Genomic DNA, 11,344 nt, shown 5'->3' with positions numbered 1-11,344 from the left:
CGGTGTTCCCACCGGCTAAATGCCATGTTAGTTTGTGCGCGGAACGCTTGGGAGCAGTGCAATCACGACTCACAAGCGGGCATGTGACATGGTGTTTCTTTATTTATTTTGCGGGCATGCGCAGTAAGCTGAAAAACACTAATAATTAATAGATAGAAAGTTAGAAACTGTCTAATCGGACGTTTTGCAAACCGCTCTGTAACTTCCTAATCGGATTTTTTTCCCTAACTTCGTTGCTTCAAAAGATGGTTAATTAATCTTCACTAATTATCTAATTAAGCAAAATACAAGATATAGCACGACACACTACATACAAAAGTGAGCAACGTGCATTTGATCGCAACATCTTAGAGCGCATCGGTATATTTTTAAACTCTGCCTAAAATTAGTTGAAACACTGTGTGTGTGTGTGTGTGTGCGTGCGTGCGTGCGTGCGTGCGTGCGTGCGTGCGCGCGCGCGCGCGTGTGTGTGTGCGTGCGCGCGCAGTTCGAGAAGAAGACAAATGTCACTACAAGCAGTGACCAACAACCGATGATTGGACGCATCCTGCATTCCCACCGGCGTCCATTATAAGTGGCCAGTTCCCTGGCTGCGCTGTTAGGAAACGGCATTGCCTCCATGTTAAATATGGGCAAGATTGCGGAGAAATTTAACAAAACTCAAGTCTGATGTCGTACATGTCAAAACCACGCTTTCATTATAAGATATGCTGTAGTAAGGGACTCCTGATTTATTTTGACCACCTGGAGTTCTTTAACCTGTACCGAACGCACGGTAAACGGGCGTTCTTGCATTTCACCCCCATCGAAATGGTGCCGCCGCGGCCGGCATTAGATCCCGCGCACTCGGGTTAGTAGCGCAACGCCTCAGTCACTACGCCATCACGGCGGGTGCGGCGGAGAAAGAAGAGAACCTAGTTTTTAAATAGTGCGTTTCGCTTAGATGCTACCACTTAGCGTACAATAGAACGAAACGAAAAGTTTCACCGATATCTAGGACATGGTGCTCATATTTAAATGGAAGCCAAAGTCTTTTCTGTGACATAGACGGGGTGCTAATGTGCTGGGAACCTGCTTGGTCACCAAGCACAATCTGCGCTGCTATACTTTCCCCGCGACAAATCGTATAGCGCAGAAGCACACGAAATGTTTAAGGAATGGGACGACAGACCGTCTGCGGTTTGCCATGATGTCGAACTAACAAGCACAAACAGCGACAGTTCTGTACTTTTCTGGCCAATAGTTCAGTTTGCGCGGTTGCTGCGCGCATTATATATATATATATATATATATATATATATATATATATATATATATATATATATATATATATATATATATATATATAATCTAAACGTCGAAAACTGTGCGCGCACACATGGCGCGGCATTTGCGACGTTTGAATTTTGCGCCATTTCCCGCGCACTCCATTAGCTCCGGCCGGTGCACTGCGTTACTGCGATAAAGAAAGTAATTCATCAAAGAAACCAAGCAGAAAACTTTCATGCACTAGCAAATCGCAGCAATTGTTAAACAATAACATTATATTAGAAAATTTGTTAATAAATATTACAATTCATGTTGATATAGGCGTATATTTGTACGCGTGTACATGTATGAATGCGCATTTGCTCTGTTTACGCAGTCTATGTTTGTGCACGCGGTTTGTTTGGGGGCTTCCTGCGTTTTCTGCGTTCTGTGCTTCGCTGTTACTTCCTTGTAATATTCCTGCGGTTTGCACGCTTTTTATGGGCTTGTTGCTTCGAAAATCACCATGATCGCCTGCGACTGAGCGACATCAAGGTTGAGTGAGTGTTTCGAATTCCCCTTGTTCGTCCATTGCGACGCGGTGAACGAAAGTGCGAAAATGCGTACAGCGCCTGTGCGTGCCTTCCGCGCGCCCCTTTTCTAGTTTTCATTCCTAGTACTATCCCTCCGTTGCGAGAATTGGTTGTACAGCACTATATTTGAGGTACTGAACATGGAGTTTTGTCCTGGTTTAACATCACTGTCCGTTTGCGGTGACGTAAGGCAGCTATGTGGTGCCAGCTAAAACAGGACATGTGCGCCACGATTTCTGGTACGGTGTTCGAGCACCGATTGAGTTCTTAGTAATGAGCGCAAAACAATGCGACATCCGAACTGTACAGTAATCAAATATATTTCGTTTATAGTAACAGGCGTGTGAGCGGACGTGTAGCAACCAGGAGCGGTGGGATCGGCGAAAATGTATTCGCTGTTCGCTTCAGGATCGAGTGCCCCGCGTTGCTGCAATGTCGCTGACACGCCGTGCAGTTGACGTTCGCGCCATCAGAAAGCATATAGGAGGCTAACGCGCGATAATAATAAAGAATTTCAAGGGTGTACATGCTATTCTGTGGTGAGATAAAGTAGGGGCGATGCCACCAAATGCTGCGAAATCATCGAGTTATGCGCCCTGCCAACCGCGTGTGTTTTGTTTTCCACCAGTGCGCGCGCATTCAACTTTCTTTTTTCATGTTCTCCGTTCGACTCCATCGAGTGCTTCGCGCGAACTGGTTCGCGTTGGCGCCTTTGCGTTCACGGAAAAGGCAGATTCCATGGCACTCTAGGTCCTGCTTTACTGGGATATTACATTCAAAATAATGTAATAGCGTGAAATTTGAGCTTTTCGCACATCAGTAACTGATTGATTTCACAAAGTATTAAAATCAGTAAAGGAACGAGATGCCTGGACATATCTGCCGTGTCTTTCCTCTGTATTTCCAGGCGGCATGTATGCGTTATCGACAACATAAATGTCAATAATCAGCAAAGTTTATTGTGACCATAGAAGTAGCTAATTATGTCAAAAAGCTTTTTTTTTTTGCTTTCAATTCGAGCACTATAAAGAGAACAGAACAGATTGAAAGGGGAGCGCATCCTTGTGAACTAAATGACACTTTGCCACAATCTTGGAACAAAGCTTTGTCAGTGGAGCAGTTCTGTGAAATACTTTCTTTGAGAGTAAGCAAAACTTCAGTAGCATCAGGTAGACTGGGAGTAAAAAAATGCAACACTGGTTTTATATGAAGGAGCTGCCTTTAAGATGGGGCAGCAACATTTAAGTAGATGAGCAGAAATAATGTTAAAAACAAGGAGAGCAATTAGAATTAAATTATTTGACCAGCTCACACTGCCATTGGCAAGAACAGCTACACATTTAGTGTTTTCAATCGGTCATTTATATCCGTCCATTTATGTGAGCTTAATGGTCCATGCAGCTCTTTTGATTGTTGCTTTTGGTGCATCGTGGCTTCACGTTTTAATTCTGACATCTTTTTTTCAGATTCCAAATGAGCTGGGAGACACTCCAGCCAAAACGCGTAAGGTGACTTCTTTGGCCGTTCATTCAGTAGCGTCACCATGATCAAATGCAGTGATACCGAGAAAATGTATTGCAGGGAGCTGCAATACAGCAACTGCAACCATTTCCTCCAGTGATCAATTGGTGCACATTGCCTTCAGTAGCAAGATAAGATGCCTTTAAGCACTCAGCTGAGAGACTTTCCAATTGCACCGGGACTGGGAGTGAATTTCAGTGTCACTTGTGAACATATTAAACGTAGAATGTGTCTTTTTCAGAGTATATGCCTGATATAAAAGGGTTGTTCAGAAACTTGGCGTGCACACTAGTGGTCTACATGAGTTCACGTCTTTCTAGTTTTACCGGAATAAATGTATTATGACTTATGTCATACAGCAGTGCACTGCTAGGGGCATCAAACCAAAACAGCAGCAGCCATTGAGAAAGTTGGTTGAAGAACGAGCAGTGATACGGGATTTCTGCATTTCAAGGGACAAATTCCAAAAATATTGATGCCAAGCTGGACAGTGTGCAGTGCCGGTCACCATATACTGTAGTCAGCGCGGCATGAATCTCCTTGGCATTGTGTCTCTTTAAGATGCAGAAATCACATCACTACTCATAAAACAATTGAAAATTGGGAAGTTGAAAGGAGGTGGCAGGGCTCCGTTATGTATCAGCCATTTCATGCCCTCTGCTATACTGACAATCCTACCTTAATGAGCACCAGTGGTACACGCTATCCTATTATGCAGCTAACTGAAATCCTTGTTTTGGGTTAAAGGGACACTAATGACACCTGAAATCAATTCAAAATAAAAAAGCATCGTTTTAAATATCTACTTCTGTTAATTCCTTGTTAGTCGGTTGATTATTAGTGAAAATAAAGCTCAAAGTTCTATTTTCTGAAAATCGCTCCGAAATTTTCGTGCTGGCACCTCATTGTCACATCGTGGATTTCAAGTAGGTTTACAAACTTGGGTCGCTTTAGTTCATTAAAATTCCTGATGCTTTCTAATTTGAGTTTTTGGCCTTTTTGGAAAACAATGAAGACCGCCTTTATTTGTAAAAAGAAATAGCTACACCTGAGCAGACACCACCAAAATCCATGGCGTCACAGCAAGCTGGTGTGGCAACTTCAAGGCAGCAGTGCCACCAATCTTTCCTCTTGTGCCTATTACAGTTTACTCAGCCTCTTGTCATGGTGCGAGCGAATCTCTTGAATTGTAGGGAGGTCATTTACAGAGACATCTGAAACTATTTTTCTCTTTAGTGCTTTCATGCCGCGGTTGGTTAGTGGCGTTGGCACAGCGCTGCCAAGCACGAGGTTGCAGGATCAAACAACTACATTTTGATGGAGGTGAAATGCAAAACTACCCATGTACCGTGCAACCCTAGGTGGTAAAAATTAATCCAGAGTTCCCCACTATGGTGTGCCTCAAAATCAGATTGTCGTTTTGGCATGTAAAACCCCAGAATTTAATTCATTTAATTTTTCTTTAGTGTTACTTTAAGCTGTAGCATTCATTATCTCTGCAAAAACTCATGCTCAAAGTATTTGCCATAAATATTTCATGAACAGCAGATATAAGTGTCTGCTTATATTTTAATTAGTGGTGATACGTGATGACCATTCTTAGCACAGTGGCACTAATGAGACAGACAGAATTGTGGTGTGTGTAAGGCACGATGATGCACGTCGAAGAAACGACGGGTCTCCCTCGAGATCCCTGATGTTGACATCAACTAACTGTCCACAAACTTTTGAGTTCACTCCGTGATAGTGTGCAGCCTGTGCTTTGCGAGTCGATTAATTGATGAAGTGGTGGTTGGCACACATTGTCTTTGTGGCTTATGTACATATCATACAGCAGAGTAGAATCTCGCATATTATTTCTGGAGCACAGCAAGCGAACCTGACCCCTAGTGGTAATCTTAGTAACGATTGACAGTCGTGTCCCTTTTCGAGCTCCTAATGCTGCTTTCCAACACAAGCAGCAGCAGTCGCCCAAGGTGGCGTGAAAGAGATTCATTGAAGAGTGGCACATGCCCAGGGTCACATACCCGGTGACCCAATGGTAGATTATGAACCTGCTTCCCTCTACATAGCAGCCCGATCTCTACCCATTAGACCGTGGACTACCCATTGACACAAATAGGCGGCAAAATAGAGACAAACGCCCGAAGATGTGAAGTATCCTAAGGAAGCTAATCGCATTAAATAATACTAGATGTTTTGGATACTTTGGTTTACTTATTATTTTTCTTGTTCGTGCTGGATAAATGCTTGTTCTTCTGAAACACGTGGCATCCAGACAGCATAAAAAGCTAGTAAGAAGTCAAGTAAGTTTAGCATTCTAGATCTGCAACAGGCACTATTGTGATTTATTTGCAGTAAGGCTGTTGTGTAAATGTGCTTAAAAGGCTTAAAACTGCTTTGCTAACATTTACTTAAACATGCAGGTTCACATAGGTCGGAGGAGTGCGCATTGAGAAGGTTATCCTGGCACAGCCTACCATGGCCTGCCATTGTGGACCAGGAAAGTTTGCAAGGGCCTTGCTTCACCGTATGTTCACGGAGGAGGAGCTCATGGGCCATTTACTCTTTGGAATTAGCACCAAGGGGCAAAAGAGGCTCTTGACCGCACCAGGGTCAAAGCTGTTATAGGCAAGTACCATACATCCTTTCCATTTGCATTTTTACGTTCACATTTTGTATCTTAAATTAGCAACTTGCCATTGGCATAACAAATGAATTAAAAGTAGCCCGTGTGTGCAATTGTGTGCTACAATAGCCTACTATTTGGAATGACTGGTCATATGATCTTAAGTGCCTAATGCCTCCATACTCAAATGCTTCTAAAATTTAAAAGCTGTCTTCACTGCCAGAAGTTTTTGGTGGCTCCACCAGATGAAATGAGCTGCATTTGCGCATTAGCAGTGCTACTTGGCTGTCATTGCAATGAATAGTTTTCTATGAAGCACGCTGCAAATCTAGTGGCATGGTGGACATGTTTAAGCAGCCTGAAAGTGTTATTCTAATACACGAATTGCGGCGAAGCTACGCTCAAGTGTGATTACTGTTCAGCTCGAGGCGCAGCACGTTCACCAAATTTCAGCGATGAAAACGGCTCTCCACGTTCTGTAATGTGAAACAGTGGTTTCACCAATTTTAACAGACCAGGTTGATTTGAAGCTGCTCCTATCTTGAAGGAGGTCCATGTGATGCCAGACAGCAGCCTTTCAGCAGAGGGAACATGAGTTGTGTGGCATTTTTCTTTGGTTGTTTCAATCAAAGAAAGAGGGACAGAGTTGCTAGAATCACTGTCAACAGTACTATGTTTAGTCGATGCTTATTCATTCTAAGCACCTAACCTATTTATTAACATGCACTTTATCACTTTGTATTATAAGATATGAAAAAGAAATACTTAAGTGGCTTTTCCCCATGTGCTTAGACAAATTGAGCAGCGCTGAATAAGCCCTTCCCGACTACTGCCTAAAACTTCTTACAGGACATGACCACTACTCCCATTCTGAAATTTTTGGAAGTGTCTCCAGCTTCCTTACTTCACTTGCCAGTTTACAGGGTTATTATAAACCATTGCGAAGTAGCTTATGGGCTTAAATTTATCAAAAAGATGAACAGGCTTTCCCGTCAGTCTTGTTTAGCCTGTTGAGGATCACATTTTGGGGAAAATATGTCTCTCTAATTTAGGAGAGACAATCTTTTTTAGTGGTGTGCAAATACTTGAAACTTTTGAATAACAAATTGAATAGTGTCATATTCGATTCGGTCTTTGAAGTCACTATATGTAAATGCAAATATTATTCAAATATTTCAAAACACCAATGAAACATGAAATTTCAGCAAAAGTACGGTAAATTTTCACCTCCAGGAACATAGTATAGATGTAAAACGTCACAACTTGTACAAAAACAGAGCAGGCTACATTACTTAAGTAGCTGTACTTTAGAGGCTGTGCAGCAATCATTCATGCTTACTGAAGAGTCCTGTGCATGTGGAGAAACTTCTTGCTGCTCCATTTGTACTTTTAATAAACAGTTCTTCATAACATAGTATGCCATTGACAGAAACTTGCTAACTTTAAGAATACTAGGATGTGAACATCATTTTACATTAATTGTGATATCAGCTGTTCGTTATTCAAAAGCTATGCCATATTCAATTTGCTTCTGGCGTTATTCGGTTTGGTCTCAAAAATCACTATTCGCACATCCCTAATATTTTTATTGCAGATTTAAGTTCTTCAGAGCAACCTTTCAAGAAAAAAACGGGTAAATAACTTTTTAAAGTGACAATAAAGCGACAAAACCTTTTTATGATTTGCAGTTTTTACATGTTATTTTTCTGTGCAGGATAAAGCAGCATAATTTTTTTATGTACTGGAACTTACAAAACCTTGTTTTATAGCAAACTAGGTAAAGTGGCAACACTCCCGAACTACTGCAATGACAGCCATCAAGGAGCTAAGTGAAAAATCAGTTGTGGATAAACCCAAGGGGCGACAGAAGAATAAGAATATTTTCTAGAAGTCTCAGAAGGTTGCAGCACCTCCACTGGGATGCTAGGCAGCACTTTGTTCTGAAAAGGCTTTTTTTTTTTTTTTCAAAATGTTCCATCACAGCCACAAATGTACGGCAGTGAACCCTAAAAGGGTTAAAGAAGTCAGTCCTCTGGCATATGCCTCTCAGAAGACTGAGCATTTCTTCATATCTGTCACATTCTGCATGTGTCATGCTAAGCAGCTTGGTGTACAACTACACGGAGTCCTCATTACAACAGTCATTCAGGCGTTGAGGCAGAAAACATACTTCACTGTAAGCAGTGTCTTCTTTAATGTAGAAAGTCCTAAGTCATTGTAAGGCAAGAAGTAAATTCTGATTGCATGTGAACTCAGGAAACCTAACTTCAAATGAAGCCACACGCAATTGTAGTGACATGAGAGTATTGTATTTGGAGGATGGAAAAGCATGAAGTGCTGCACATTTTAATTATGAAAGTTACAAGAAATAGTTTTAGCTGTCAGTTGTTCAGGTTTATTTATGAACATGAATTTTTTTCACCATTTTGTTTCTCAACAACCAAAGTTGACATCTTCTACATTGAGGATATTCATAAAGTTATTTTGCTACAGTGTTTTGTTCCTCTTTGCCCTTTCCTTCATTTGACACTTAGTGTAGTCCTGTGCCACATTGAATAAATTTAAATGGTCATGCTGTGAAGCTGTACCCGTAGAAAGTTGGAATAAAGCAAGACAAATATATAAATTGATTTCATTATAACGAGGGCATATCGCATGCCATGCTCTTGCATGTGGAAGTTGCTCTTTAAAACTTGTTCTGGCTTTTTGTTGTTTTTGCAGGTTTCACGTGTTGCAAATTACCTGGTACCAACATGCCCTATGCAAAGAACACTCTGGCCTCACTTCTTGCATGGGACCAAAAGCCTCTGAAGAGCTCAAGTTGGATAGCTCAAACCAAAACACAAGTGTTGTGCTTTTGTAACTCTTCGACATTCTTATGTTCATTTATGTTTGTTAGTCTCCTGAACAGCTCAATTCGGTTTTCTCGAACGAGCATACAAATGTTGTGCCTTTGTGTACCTTGACATTTTTCTGTTAATTTTATTTATTTAATTATGCTAGTCACTGAAAAAGCCCACGTTGGATGGCTCAATCCAGCATATAAGTGTTGTGCTTTATTTTTCACTACATCTTTATGTTAGTTTTTGATATAGCTCCAGGAAGGATAGCGTTTCCTTATTATATCTTTTAACTATTTTCAGTCATTTCATGCCAAACCACCCAGTTTTGTCAAGAACCGTTCCATTATGGCAAACCGTTTCAAGTTTGATTGATATGCAAAAGTAGGTACAATGAGAATTTTTTTAGAAAATTTGCTTACATACACCTGAGTTACAAAACTGTTAACCTGAGTCATTCCACATCAAACCAACCAGCGTTTTTTGACCATCACTGATATAGCTGAAGAAATGTCAATATGTTTCTTGTAGCTCCGAAGTTTTTCTCCCCATTTATTTTTCTTCTCAAAAGTTTTCTAGAATTTGGCAAAAATTGATAGTTCTTGCCCAGCTAAGCTAGAAGGCAATGATCAATGTTTCTTTTCAAAGGGAAATTGTATGATCCAGATAATCGGATGGAGTTCATGCCAAGAGAATGAAGTGGTGTGACTGCCAAAATTGCAGTTAGAATTTTTTTCTTCGAATGCAGGGAAATACAGAAGGCACAAAATAAATATAGTATCGCAGCCTGGTTGACTTGCGATAGCTGCAAAATATTTGAAGCCTTGGAGGTTCAGTTGTTCGCCTAAAAAAAACTAAAGTTCAAATGCTTTGCAAGAAGCTTCGTGTTGAAGGTAAAAAAATGTAGCTTTGGTGGCCGGTGCAAAAGTATGTGTGACCTATCATTACATAGCCCTACATGTCTGCTATGCATGTGAAAAGTTAAGAAAAGGTATTCTTTAAATGCAATGAATTATTTTTTGTACTGTTAATGTGTGGATCACGCATACAGCATAAATATATGAAGCCTTGTCATCTAGCAAGGAGAAATTCTTAGTATAATTAGCCACAAAAACTAGTCAACAAACGGCGACTTCCTTTTCTATATCAATATGAAGGCAGGTGACGTCAAGCGCTGCAGTCTCGACTCATATTTTTAATGAGAAAAGTGGTCGCCAACGGCATCTGACCACATCAGACTGAACACTGCAAATATGACTTCTATAGACGAACATGTTCCGTCTCTCAAAGAGTGGTAACACGCAACACCAGAAGAAATTGTTCACACTCGTGTAGGTTTTCAGTTTTAATTATGAAGGTGTTTTCTACTTGCATCGTCGTCGTGTTCCAGGGAGCAGGGCACAAAGTGTCCTGCTCCTTATACGATGAGCAAAACGTGAACAAGATGAATGCAGGAGCCAACGTTTCGACAAGTGGACTTGTCTTCTTCAAGGCCTTGAAGAAGACAAGTCTTGACAATCTTGTACCTTGAAGAAGACAAGTCCACTTGTTGAAACGTTGGCTCCTGCATTCATCTTGTTCACATTTTGCTCATCGTCGTGAATTTCCATCTCCCGCATTCCCCGTCTTTTCCCTGCTCCCTATATGTTGCATTGCATTGCAGTGCGACATGACGTTTAAAATGTTTTGCATGAACAATATCAGCGCTATTTCTGGATTTACTGGTTACATAGTAGTGTCACGTGGTAATGACGGCTGAGGTCACGGCAACAAAACTGTGAATGGCGAAGCTAACATTATTGAGCGAACCTGTCCCCAGAAATATAGGCTACACTCAAAGCTCAACGAAAGTGACGAACACAGTCCGCAATCATCGAAAATCTGATATGCCGGTCTAGCACATCAGCTTTTATACGTATGCCATCGAAGGTTCCAGAGTAATCACTGGTGCCCGCGTGTCTTCCAGAAAGTTCTACACAATTCGCTTCGCACATGCATGCAATAAGATTATACCAAGTTCGGCGACACTGGCAGCAGATAGAACCATTGATAACATTCCAGAAACTGCCAATACAAGCAGGCACATCCTGCATTGAGCGATAACATTTGTTAGATGATGAAACGCAGTCATTCAACAAAGAAGTACGCGTGCCAATAGCAAATATTTCTTTTTGTAAACTGCATGAAACTTTTAACACTGCAGGGCTCCCTTACGAATTTAACACATTGCTATTTTATGTGCAATGGCTGCATGGTTTACCCGGCCCATACCAAGCACAAGCCTTGTTGCGTTAGAGCGTGTCTCTTTGCAATGAAACACAGGCCCCAACACCGCTTCTCTGTCATCTGTGTTGCAGACAAAGCCAGCATTGTCATCTGCATTCTCGGCCGGCAAGCTTGTGTGCACATAAGAGAAAAGCCAGTGCTGACAAAAATTCAAATAAGAATTTTTCACATTTAAAAATAATGCCTTACTTTTTAACTTTAGACATGTACAGCTATCTAATAATGTA

General features: G+C 41.2%; 1 long non-coding RNA gene across 1 annotated transcript; it reads left to right on the top strand.

Moving 5' to 3' along the window:
• Positions 1 to 1,660: 1,660 nt before the first annotated feature.
• On the top strand, positions 1,661 to 9,187 carry LOC142569054 (uncharacterized). Its single transcript, XR_012825627.1, has 4 exons — positions 1,661 to 1,808; positions 3,308 to 3,344; positions 5,789 to 5,993; positions 8,713 to 9,187. It is a non-coding gene; the product is annotated as an uncharacterized LOC142569054 (long non-coding RNA).
• Positions 9,188 to 11,344: the final 2,157 nt, after the last annotated feature.

This window comes from Dermacentor variabilis, unplaced genomic scaffold (assembly GCF_050947875.1).
Source record: "Dermacentor variabilis isolate Ectoservices unplaced genomic scaffold, ASM5094787v1 scaffold_42, whole genome shotgun sequence".
Classification (NCBI taxonomy): domain Eukaryota; kingdom Metazoa; phylum Arthropoda; class Arachnida; order Ixodida; family Ixodidae; genus Dermacentor; species Dermacentor variabilis.
This window is presented reverse-complemented; position numbering and strand designations above follow the sequence as displayed.